This window comes from Salmo trutta, chromosome 3, assembly GCF_901001165.1.
Source record: "Salmo trutta chromosome 3, fSalTru1.1, whole genome shotgun sequence".
NCBI lineage: Eukaryota > Metazoa > Chordata > Actinopteri > Salmoniformes > Salmonidae > Salmo > Salmo trutta.
In genome coordinates, this window is record NC_042959.1 from 30,370,553 (window position 1) to 30,383,766 (window position 13,214).

Consider the following 13,214-nt stretch of genomic DNA (forward strand, 5'->3'; position numbering starts at 1 on the left):
ATACTGCATCCAGTTTGCTGAGTAGAGTAATGGAAGCTATTTTGTAGATGACATCGCCGAAGTCGAAGATCAGTAGGATAGTCAGTTTTACTAGGGTAAGTTTGGCGGCGTGAGTGAAGGAGGCTTTGTTGCTAAATAGAAAGCCGATTCTAGATTTGATTTTGGATTGGAGATGTTTAATATGAGTCTGGAAGGAGAGTTTACAGTCTAACCAGACACCTAGGTATTTATAGTTGTCCACATTTTCTAGGTCGGAACCATCCAGGGTGGTGATGCTATCCGGGCGGGCAGGTGCGGGCAGCGAACGGTTGAAAAGCATGCATTTGGTTTTACTAGCGTTTAAGAGCAGTTGGAGGCCATGGAAGGAGTGTTGTATGGCCTTGAAGCTCGTTTGGAGGTTTGTTAGCACAGTGTCCAAGGAAGGGCCAGAAGTATACAGAATGGTGTCGTCTGCGTAGATGTGGATCAGGGAATCGCCCGCAGTAAGAGCGACATCACTGATATAAACAGAGAAAAGAGTCAGCCTGAGAATTGAACCTTGTGGTACCCCCATAGAGACTGCCAGAGGTCCGGACAACATGCCCTCCGATTTGACACACTGAACTCTGTCTGCAAAGTAGTTGGTGAACTAGGCGAGGTAGTCATTAGAAAAACCAAGGCTATTGAGCCTGCCGATAAGAATACGGTGATTGACAGAGTTGAAAGCCTTGGCCAGGTCAATGAAGACGGCTGCACAGTCTTTTATCGATGGCCGCTCAGAAACCGGATTGCACAGCGGAGAAGGTATGGTGGGATTCGAAATGGTCAGTGATCTGTTAATTAACTTGGCTTTTGAAGACTTTAGATAGGCAGGGCAGGATGGAAATAGGTCTGTAACAGTTTGGGTCTAGGGTGTCACCCCCTTTGAAGAGGGGGATGACCGCGGCAGCTTTCCAATCTTTAGGGATCTCGGACAATACGAAAGAGAGGTTGAACAGGCTGGTAATAGGGGTTGCAACAATGGCGGCGGATAGTTTTACAAAGAAAGGGTCCAGATTGTCTAGCCCAGCTGATTTGTACGGGTCCAGGATTTGCAGCTCTTTCAGAACATCTGCTATCTGGATTTGGGTGAAGGAGAAGCTGGGGAGGCTTGGGCGAGTAGCTGCGGGGGGGGAGGGGGTGGAGATGTTGGCCAGGGTTGGAGTAGCCAGGAGGAAGGCATGGCCAGCCATTGAGAAATGCTTATTGAAATTTTCGATTATCATGGATTTATCGGTGGTGACCGCGTTACCTAGCCTCAGTGCAGTGGGCAGCTGGGAGGAGGTGCTCTTGTTCTCCATGGACTTTACAGTCCCCAAACTTTTTGGAGTTCGAGCTACAGGATGCAAATTTCTGCTTGAAAAAGCTAGCCTTTGCTTTCCTGACTGACTGTGTGTATTGGTTCCTGACTTCCCTGAACAGTTGCATATCGCGGGGACTTTTCGATGCTATTGCAGTCTGCCACAGGATGTTTTTGTGCTGGTCAAGGGCAGTCAGGTCTGGAGTGAACCAAGGGCTATATCTGTTCTTAGTTCTGCATTTTTTTGAACGGGGCATGCTTATCTAAGATGGTGAGGAAATTACTTTTAAAGAATGACCAGGCATCCTCGACTGACGGGATGAGGTCAATATCCTTCAAGGATACCCGGGCCAGGTCGATTAGAAAGGCCTGCTCGCAGAAGTGTTTTAGGGAGCGTTTGACAGTGATGAGGGGTGGTTGTTTGACCGCAGACCCATTGCGGATACAGGCAATGAAGCAGTGATCGCTGAGATCCTGATTGAAAACAGCGGAGGTGTATTTGGAGGGCAAGTTGGTCAGGATAATGTCTATGAGGGTGCCCATGTTTATGGATTTAGGGTTGTACCTGGTGGGTTCCTTGATGATTTGTGTGAGATTGAGGGCATCTAGCTTAGATTGTAGGACTGCCGGGGTGTTAAGCATATCCCAGTTTAGGTCACCTAACAGAACGAACTGAGGCTAGATGGGGGGCGATCAATTCACAAATGGTGTCCAGGGCACAGCTGGGAGCGGAGGGGGGTCGATAGCAGGCGGCAACAGTGAGACTTATTTTTGGAGAGATTAATTTTTTTAATTAAAAGTTCGAACTGTTTGGGTAAAGACCTGGAAAGTATGACAGAACTTTGCAGGCTATCTCTGCAGTAGATTGCAACTCCTCCCCCTTTGGCAGTTCTATCTTGACGGAAAAAGTTGTAGTTGGGGATGGAAATCTCAGAATTTTTGGTGGCCTTCCTAAGCCAGGATTCAGACACGGCAAGGACATCAGGGTTGGCGGAGTGTGCTAAAGCAGTGAGTAAAACAAACTTAGGGAGGAGGCTTCTGATGTTGACATGCATGGAACCAAGGCTTTTTTGATCACAGAAGTCAACAAATGAGGGTGCCTGGGGACACGCAGGGCCTGGGTTTACCTCCACATCACCCAAGGAACAGAGGAGGAGTAGGATGAGGTTACGGCTAAAGGCTATCAAAACTGGTCGCCTAGAGCGTTGGGGACAAAGAATAAAAGGAGCAGATTCTGGGCGTGGTAGAATAGATTCAGGGCATAATGTGCAGACAGGGGTATGGTGGGGTGCAGGTACAGCGGAGGTAAGCCCAGGCACTGAGTGATGATAAGAGAGGTTGTATCTCTGGACATGCTGGTTATAATGGGTGAGGTCACCGCATGTGTGGGAGGTGGGACAAAGGAGGTATCAGAGGTATGATGAGTGGAACTATGGGCTCCATTGTAAACTAAAACAATGATAACTAACCTAAACAACAGTATACAAGGCATATTGACATTTGAGAGAGACATACAGCGAGGCATAAAGTAATCACAGGTGAAAATTGGGAGAGCTAGCTAGACAACAATGGGTGAGACAACAACAGCTGATCAGCTAAAACAACAACAAAAGGTAAAATGGCGATGACTGGGCAGAGAGGGTCGGTTAACTACACACAGAGCCTGAGTTCACAGCTGGGGCCGACAGATAAACAAAAAATAAACAGAATGGAGTGCCGTGATTAATGGACAGTCCAGCAGGCATCAGCTATGTAGCCAAGTGATCATAGGGTACAGGGGGCAGCAATAGATGGACCAGGGAAGCCGCGGAGTAGTCGCTACTACGCTAGCACGCGTGCGACACGGCATTTAAAGTTAGTAGCCCGAGGCTAGTAGAAGTGTTTGATCCGACATCCGACGGAGGCCGGTTGAAGGCACAGTGGATGGAGTATTCGTCGGCAGACCAGTCGTGGTGGTGCGGCGGGGCGCCGTGTCGACAAAGGATCCAAGCCAGATGGCGAAAGAGGTATTGTAGTTGTAGTAATTTAGTTTGCTAGCCGGGAGATGCGCCTGGCTCACGGCTAACTGGTGCTAGCTTCGGGGCAGGGGCATTAGCCACTATAGCCACTCGGTAGCAGCGGTGATCCGGTGCCAAGGTCCAGAGCTTACGGCGAGGATCCGGTGGAGTAGTGGGTTCTAGCCGTGTTTGGGTGGAGTCCGGGTGAACAACTGAGTAGGCCGGGAGGTGGGCCTCAGGGATAGCTTTGGTACTAGGTAACTCGGTGGGTGCTAGCTAGCTGTGAAGATCAGGAGTAATGGTCCTGAGATTACGGCAGGAACCCGGCGTTGTAGTGGAGAGTCTGATACTGGTAGGCTGGCGAGTATTATCCAGGCTAAAAAAAGGGCTGGTATCTGTGCAGAAGGTAAAAGGCCGGTAAAGGCCGCTAGCAGTAGTTAACAATGACTAAATAGCTTGTAGCTAATTAGCTGGTTAGCTTCTGATGGCTAGGTGGTTCTTGCTATAAGGTGTAAATATTAAAAATAATAGCGGTTCCGTATCACATTGGGTGAGGCAGGTTACCGGAAGGTATAATAGAGTTAAAATGGAAAAGAGATTGAAAATAAAATTGAAATATATACAAAAAAAGAAGAAAAATGCAAAAGTACACGAGAGGACGAACAAAACACATCTGCACTGCTACGCCATCTTGGGACTTTGAGTGTAAGGGGGCAGTTACTTTTTCACACAGGGGCATTGGGTGTTGCATAACTTTGTTTATGAAATAAATGAAATAAGTATGTAATTATTGTGTTATTTATTCACTCAAGTTCCCTTTATCTAATAGTTGGTTTTGGTTGAAGATCTGATAACATTCAATATCAAAAATATGCAAAAGTGGAAAAAAATGGAAAAGGGGCAACTACTTTTTCACAGCACTGTATATCATCCAAGTACAGGAGGACAGACTGTAGGCTCTGATCGCCAAAGATGCGCTCCATGAGGCGCTGAAACATTCCTGGGGCATAACATAGCCCAAATGGCATACGATTGAACTCAAAGAGCCCAAATGTGGTGCAGAAGGCGGTCTTTGCCTTGTCCTTTTCTGCCATAGGGACTTGGTGATAGCGAATAGCAAAGTCTATGGTGGAAAAACATTGTGCACCTGTGAGGGCATCAAGAAATTCCTCGATGTGGGGTAAGCAGTACACATTCTTCCTAGTTTTCGAGTTCAGGTGCAAGTAATTATTTTTCTTTTTAACTATGATTATTGACGAGGCATAGGGCTTACTACTCTCCCGGATAACCTGGTTGTTTAACATACTGAGAGGGGGGCGCCTATAGCTTTGTCTTACTGGGACTTCGTCAAATGAAGGGATCTCATGTGACAATACAGCAGTACAACCCAAATCCCCCACCCCTTGGGCAAAGACATGATTATACTTCAGTTGCAAAGTTTGTGCCACTTGTTCTTTGGTTGGTGTAAGGCCTGGCAAGGGTAGTTTCAACAGTTCATTAGCAATGGGGCTGGGGTCTGTTGTGTCCTATTTTCCCATCCTCTTCTAGGAACTCCTTCCTGTTCTCCCACTCAACTTCCTGTTCTCCCACTACTTCAACTGGATGAAATGTTCTCAAGGGCTTACATAGGCTGAAGAGGTGCTCTCTTGGTTCCCACATTTACTATAGGGACCTGTGCTTTCCCATCCTTAACCCTTACCAATGTTGGGGACATCCGGAGGCCTTGGGCGAGTGCATATGATCCTGGCTAGAGCAGTGCGTTCCTACCCGCGGCACAAGCATCTTGAGGGCTACTGACAGTGACAAATGTCATACTACATGCAAGGATGTAGATGCTTGATTTCTGGTGCACCCTGACCTTCCTCTCTGTGATGCTGGTATGAGTTTCCATGCTGTTGCAGAATGGTATTGTAGGCTTCTCGCCTGAGTAGGATTCCTGTGTAGGAGTGAACAATAACTCCCCTTTCTGGTCAAACAGTTCGTGATAACACTCACTGATCTGGTCTTGGCTGTGTGCTGGTGCGCGGAGGGTCTCAGATTACCAATACTACACGTCTGGAGGTGTTTTGTTTAAACACCTGAAAATCCAACTTGAGATAGCCAACATAGGGGATAACAAGACTGTTAGTCGCTTTGAGTGTTAACCACACACAATCATGAAGTGTGTGCAAACCCCAGGGCTTTAAATGTTGGTCAAAGAAGGATTCTGTTACTGTGCTAACCATAGAGCCAGTATCTATCAAACAAGGGACAAACACTACCCCCATCGAAATGTCCATGACCAGACACTTGCCCCATATCTGTTTGACTATGTTAGGAAAGGCTGCATCAATGGTAGTATTGGCATTAATAGTAGTCTCAATAGAGTTACTGGCAGTGGTTAAAGGATTTGTGTCAGTACCTGCAGTCCTTCCACTTCTTTCCGATTGTAGGCTGTCCGATCTTGGTCGGTGGCCTTGGTAGCAATCTCAGATTATGTGGCCTTGTTTTCTTGCACTTCAGACAGATTGGGACACCATTCTCTGTGAGTTGAAGGTTAGCCATAGAGGAACGGGGAGCAGGCTCACGTTGGGGGCCCCCTCATCCAATCTTTTACATATCATGTCTATTTAGTTTTGTTTCAAAAAAATTCTATCAATGCATACAAATCAAAAGGTTTTGGGGTTGTGACAGCATTAGTTGCCCAAAGCTCTTTGCCATACATGCCATAGCAGTTACGTTCTGAGAATACACTACTGTTCAAAAGTATGGGGCCACTTAGAAATGTCCATGTTTTTTTAAAGAAAAGCACATTTTTTGTCCATTAAAATAACATAAAATTGATCAGAAATACAGTGTAGACATTGTTAATGTTGTAAATGACTATTGTAGCTGGAAACGGCAGATTTTTAAAGGAATATCTACATAGGCTTACAGACGCCCATTATCAGCAACTGTCACTCCTGTGTTCCAATGGCACGTTGTGTTAGCTAATCCAAGTTTATCATTTTAAAAGGCTAATTGATCATTAGGAAACCCTTTTGCAATTATGTTAGCACAGCTGAAAACTGTTGTTCTGATTAAAGAAGCAATAAAACTGGCCTTCTTTAGACTAGTTGAGTATCTGGAGCATCAGCATTTGTGGGTGCGATATCAGGTTCAAAATGGCCAGAAACAAAGACCTTTCTTCTGAAACTTGTCTATTCTTGTTCTGAGAAATGAAGGCTATTCCATGCGAGAAATTGCCAAGAAACTGAAGATCTTGTACAACGCTGTGTGCTACTCCCTTCACAGAACAGCGCAAACTGGTTCTAACCAAAATAGAAAGAGGAGTGGGAGCCCCCGGTGCACAACTGAGCAAAAGGACAAGTACATTAGAGTGTCTAGTTTGAAAAACAGACGCCTCACAAGTCCTCAACTGGCAGCTTCATTAAGTAGTTCCCGCAAAACACCAGTCTCAAGGTCAACAGTGAAGAGGCTGGCCTTCTAGGCAGAGTTCCTCTGTCCAGTGTCTGTGTTCTTTTGCCCATCTTAATCTTTTCTTTTTATTGGCCAGTCTGAGATATGGCTTTTTCTTTGCAACTCTGCCTAGAAGGCCAGCATCTCAGAGTCGCCTCTTCACTGTTGACATGAAAGTGGTGTTTTGCGGGTACTAATGAAGATGCCAGTTGAGGACTTCTGAGGCGTCTGTTTTTAATCCATACAAAGCTGTTCATTTCAGTCTATTCAAAGAGACCCCATTTCAAAGGAAACAAGCACTCATTAAGATCAGGTATGGCCAATTAGTAGGCGAGGCTAACACACCTGAACACACTTAACAATATAGAGGATAGAGAGAGTTTTGTTGATGCTGAGAACGGAATGTATATGTTTTTATATGACATTCTTAGAATGTTCTCTGAACATTACAAACATTTTCTTGTGGTTTTTATGTCAAGTTTTCTTAACGTTCTCAGAAATATTTGAGAACGTGACTTTAAATAGAACCATAAGGAAACTTGTAGGAAACTTTATGCAGAAGTACTGAAATTCCCACAGAAGAAAAATAAGAACATTTCCAATGTCAAACCAGTTGGAGAACGTTCCCAAAATTGAAATGAAATTTCAATGAAACGTTCTGTTAAATTAATGAAATACCAAGAAAATAAGTTTTTTTTTTGTCAATTCCCTTAAATGTGCTGAGAATGTTCCAAAGCCAAGCAACTATCCTGCACAATTCCCAGAAAGTTGTGGGACGGTTGCATGCAAAATAACTCACCAAGCACTAAGAAACATATGGTTCTCAAAATGTTATGTGCTAGTTGCGATTCTACTACAGGTCACATTCTACTACAGTCACATTCTACTACAGTCACATTCTAGAATGTAGTCAGATAGAATAAGGGATGCAGAACAAGTCCCCATTCTCTCACCACAGGACCTCCATCTCTCTGAGCCAAGGCCAGAGACCCCTAAAGCCTTATCTGAGTGAGCCAGGCAGGGCATTCCTCTGGGCTGGGGGAGGGGGCAGCTGGGGGGGACAGGACAGGGGTGCATATGGTCAGAAGGGCAGAGGGTGCGGGAGAGTGGTTGAAGGTGAGACCATGCCTGATGCTTGATGGTGGCACATAGCTGCCAAGTGTATTTGTCAAGGTTATTATAGATTTGTGTTTTTATATTAGATTTAATGGGGGTTTTTGTATTTGAAATTCTGTTAAGTTTCAGTTAGTTTTCAGATCCACTTTCCTCGTTTTTATAAAGTTTTATAAAAACATTTCTATTTTGTTTTTATATTATTTAGTTTCAGTTTTCGTTTTAGTGTTAGGGACAGAAAGAAGCCTATGCGTGGGAGGACAGGAGCCAGTTTTTGTGTTTTTTGGAATGTCACTTCTTGCCACTGTGGGGCAGTAATACATAAGGTGATGAGTCAGGTCATAGGTTAGGTTTAAAGGTAGACTCAGCGATATGACGTAGATGCACGAAACAAACAGTAGCAGTGGGTCAATTTCCGCAACAACCAGGAGTGTTGAATTGCGAGGCTTAACTTCTCCCCTGTTTTTATCCCGTGGCTACCATGTTGTAGCAGGATAAAGTGCACCTGTGCACATGCTCTGTGTGACTGTGTGAGAGTGAAGTCTTGCATCTTGCTCATCTCAATGGGCACGTTCAAGCGGATCACTTTTGTCAAGTCAGTGATCATCGTTGGTCACCACCTTTTAAAGTGTGTTGTATTCTGGGGATAAAAATGTAAGTAAACCTCAATGTAAACCGCCAGATTCAGAAACTTGAAAATCCCATTAGGAAAAAAAGCTTGAAAACCCCATTTGATTTTTGCCGGACAAAAAACAAAAACATTTTATTTTATTTTAGCTTGTTTTGGAGTCATAGATAATAGTTTCAGTATAGTTTTAGTTGTACAAATGGGTTTGTTAATAATTTTATTTCAGTTTACTAATTCGTTTTTTCATTATTAGTTTTTAAAAAACATTATAATAACCTCTCTCTCTGTGTGTGTGTGTGTGTGTGTGTGTGTGTGTGTGTGTGTGTGTGTGTGTGTGTGTGTGTGTGTGTGTTAAAGCCGCAATTCATGCCACACTGCCTCCAAACTCTCCGTCTCCTAGACCAGTTGGCAACCTCTGCTAAGTGAGAAATATGGTTTGTATTTAGGGAGAGCTCAGCCCTCTCCCTCGCCCACACAAAGCTCTGGGGTTTACACAGAGAAAGGAACTCCGATCGCACAGCCTCTGAGACAAAGAGAGAATTCACAGAGAATTCACCCTATATAATTCCCCTCTACACTCTCTCTCTTCTCTCTCTTCTCTCTCTCTCTCTCTCTTCTCTCTCTCTCTCTCTCTCTCTCTCTCCTCCAAACTACTGGGCATGGCGTTGGTGGCCATGTTACAGATGTAGGACCTTAATTTGAGCCAGTTTGCTACAGCATGAAACTAATCCTGCAGGAAATGTGGATTATAATTAAAACACATTTTTGTATGGGTTGATACATTTTTGTTAGGACAAATCAAGTCTGAAATTTAAACATGGAAATGACAAACTTTAGAAGCCTTTTAAAACTCAAATACACTACAAGTTTGCATTTCCTGCCTTGCATGAGAATTCTCGGCAACAAAAGAGTGATAAAATGAAGACCCTAAATCTGTAGTTATTAGTCTATATGTCACACCCTGATCTGTTTCACCTGTCTTTGTGCTTGTCTCCACCCCCCTCCAGGTGTCGCCCATCTTCCTCATTATCCCCAGTGTATGTATACCTGTGTTCTCTGTTTGTCTGTAGCCAGTTCGTCTTGCCTTGTCAGGTCTTACAAGCGTGTTTTCCCGTCTCCCTGCTTTCTCAAGTTCTGATTCCTAGTTTCCCCCAGTTCTGACTATTCTGCCTGCCCTGATCCTGAGTCTGCCTGCCGTTCTGTACCTTCCTAACTCTAACCCGTTTACCAACCTCTGCCAGTCCTGACCTCGAGCCTGCCTGCTGTTCTGTACCTTATTGACTTTCCCCTGGATTACAGACCTCTGCCTGCCGTTGACCTGTCTTTTGCCTGCTCCCTGTTTGGGTCAATAAACATCTGTGACTCTAGCTGTCTGCATCTGGGTCTTATCCTGAGTTCTGATACTATAATCTGTCTTTCAGTGTTCACCTCCTGCTCTCATGTGGGACATTTGATTTATGGTTCTGTGTCATTTGAAAATGGTGTCACATATGAGACAAGCCCCTGACATTCTCACCTAACAACGTCCAGCTGGAGGAAGGCTGTCACTCGCTTATGTAAAAATGGGTGTTTGACCTCGCCAGTTGATTCATACACAAATGTGCGTGCGCACACACACATTCACACGCACGCACGCACACATACACACATTCCGCTACACTCGCAATAACATCTGCTAACCATGTGTATGTAACCAATAAAATTTGATTTGACACATGTATACATACACACACACATACACACAAACACCAGGGATGGGTGAGGAGGATATCTCCCACAGTACTCAGCTTAGGGTCTCTGTGGTTAATGGCTCCTGTGGGAGAGAGAGGGAATGAGGGAGCAAGGGAGAGAAAGAGGGGGAGAACATAGAGAGAGAAACACATTAATGGTATGTTGCTCTTATCAAATACACAGCAATAATAAAGTCTACCTCAGAAGCAGCACTCCCCCAACTTACCTCTGGGGAATTACAGTGTGTGTGCGTGTGTGTTGATTTTAGCAAGGAGTAAAATGTTTGTTTAGGAACTGTTACTGCATTGCTGCTAGCTGTATGTACGTGTAGGCCACTCAGCAAACTCAGCCAGTCATGCCCATACCCCAGAGACAGAGAGGGGAAGAGAGAGAGGGGAGAGAAAGAGCGAGAGAGAGAGTATAAGAGAGACTCTGTGAGAGAACCTTCCTTGCCTTCTTAAATACACCTGCAGTGCAGACTGACTGACTATGCAAGCTCAGTCAGAGATGGAAAAACACAACATTTCACTAAGCAAAGGAGATAATGTGTGTGTGTGTGTGTGTGTGTGTGTGTGTGTGTGTGTGTGTGTGTGTGTGTGTGTGTGTGTGTGTGTGTGTGTGTGTGTGTGTGTGTGTGTGTGACCCAGCTGCTGTGTCAAGCTGCCCCTGCACTCCCCATGGAAATCTGAGGAGAGACATAGTTCAATTCCATCCATTTCATTTCAAGTCTATTCAGAGAAATTAGGCTACTGAAATTCAATTAGTGAAGTAAATGCTTTTCATAGAAAATGTACTGTATTTCTATTCGTTCCCTAAAGCAATAATATACGTTTTAAATTACATTTACGTCATTTAGCAGACGCTCTTATCCAGAGCGACTTACAGTAGTGAAAGCATACATTTCATTTCATGCATTTTTTTGTACTGGCCCCCCATGGGAATCGAACCCACAACCCTGGCGTTGCACACACCATGCTGGCGCTGCAAACACCATGCTCTACCAACTGTCCCTGTTAAAACGAGAAACCCACGCAGACTATATTGAATGAGCTGCGTGTCCTTTTTACTCCTTACTTGCCACTACTCATCAGTCTCTCCATTTATCCTATCATAGGCAGGTCTCACCATCTAGTGGTGAAACTGAACAGTAACGCAGTACACGAAGGTGTTATAATTGCAAAAGAATGCAATGCCAAAACAAGTCAATGGCGAATGGTAAGTAATCCTAATAAAACACTGCTTTAGCAATATGTCTGAAACTCAAAACAATTGACAGTACAGAGTAGAAAACACCATTTAGCCAAAAATGTTATTAACGGTTACCAGCGCATTGCCTACCGGCATGCCTAAGAGCCAATTTAAGCTTGATCCTAAAATGTTGTTGGAGGTTCCGTATGGAGGGTGTGACCCATTTGCGAAGCCTCCTGAGCACTGGCGATTTTAGCATGGAAATTTTGGTGGGGCAAAAAAAAATTAAAGGTTGAATGCATGCCAGCAAAGCCAGTACACAACACGACACTATACAATACATGAATTGCACTATAACGATGACAAATGGTACCCACAGACTGTTAGGGCCAACATCAAGCTGTCCCAACAGCAGTCCCAACATCTTACCACTTCTACACCTGGTTATCAGATGAGCCTTGTCTGGCAGCGAAACAGTTCATTCAGCCTCATTTAATGCCTTTTAAAAATATATAGCTGATATGGCTGAATTGCTTGACAATTGAGATGTGCAAACTATGGCATAAGGGATTAGAGGCAATCCGTAATTTCGATTAAGACATTAATGAGCAAGCTACTATTTGTTTAGCACTTTTGAAATGTACAGCGACAGAATTCAGAACATGGGCCGTTCTTACAGTGTTCTCCCTGTACAGCAAGTCAGACCGTAGGATAAATAAAGAGGGCATATAAGCAGACGATGAAAGCCCTTACAATATTCAATGATTACATTTCTTTAAAACAGTTTATAGGCTACATGTGCACCACCAAGTCAGAAGAGTAGGTAAAATTAAGAGGGGTGAATAGACCAAATTATTAGAGTAAGGCAGATGTGCTACTAACAGCTTAATACACTACATACACTTAGTATTACTTTCTTAGTTACAGTAAACTTATCTCCCTGGCATATAACATAATTTATGCAGCAGCATACAAGTCATTTTTGGACTCACCTTGTGCTGTGCTCACTTGAACAGGAAGGTGGCAAGGCGGTCCTTTGTGGGCAAATTTTGTCATCGAAGTCTGGCACTCTCTGGATTTATGGTGCTTTCAAAAAAACTGGGAACTCGGAAAAAAAACAAGGTCAAATCATGATGACGTCATTGATCTTCAGGTCGTAGCTCTAGAAAGAGGCCGGATTTACAATTCCGAGTTGGATGACCGTTCAAAACGTATTTTCCTAGTCGGAGTTTGTTTATTCCCGACTTCCCAGTTGTCTTGAACTCACTGAAGTCAAGTTTTCGCAGTTCTGAGTTAACAGTTGTTTTGACTGCGGCACAAATCATGCTTCATTGACAGCATGGCCAATGTTGAATGTTTATCATTTTAAACTTGGAAAATAGACCCTTTATCCCAGATTTGGGACCACATTGATTCCTTCCAAACCACTCATTGTTGAATTTGCGATTTCTAACTTGTGTAATGTTAATGTCCAATGACCGATGAGCACCGATATGTTTTATCTATCATTTCTCTTCATCATTTCTCTTCATGTGGCAAGGATTAAAAAGGATTTGCCAGTAGATTGTGGACTTGATTCATGATGATGACTGCTAGCTAAGATTTTGAAAGTATGATGTTGACATGATCAGTCCAATCAAAGCTAATGTACATATAATGTGATTTGACGTCATTTTATCTGTGGCCAATGACCTTGAGCCTTCATGGATGGCCATTTCTAATGTAACTCTATGGCTGCATCCAAAGGGCTAGAATTTTCTAGGTCTACCCTTAGACTTGGTGGGGACGTAGTGTCCACATG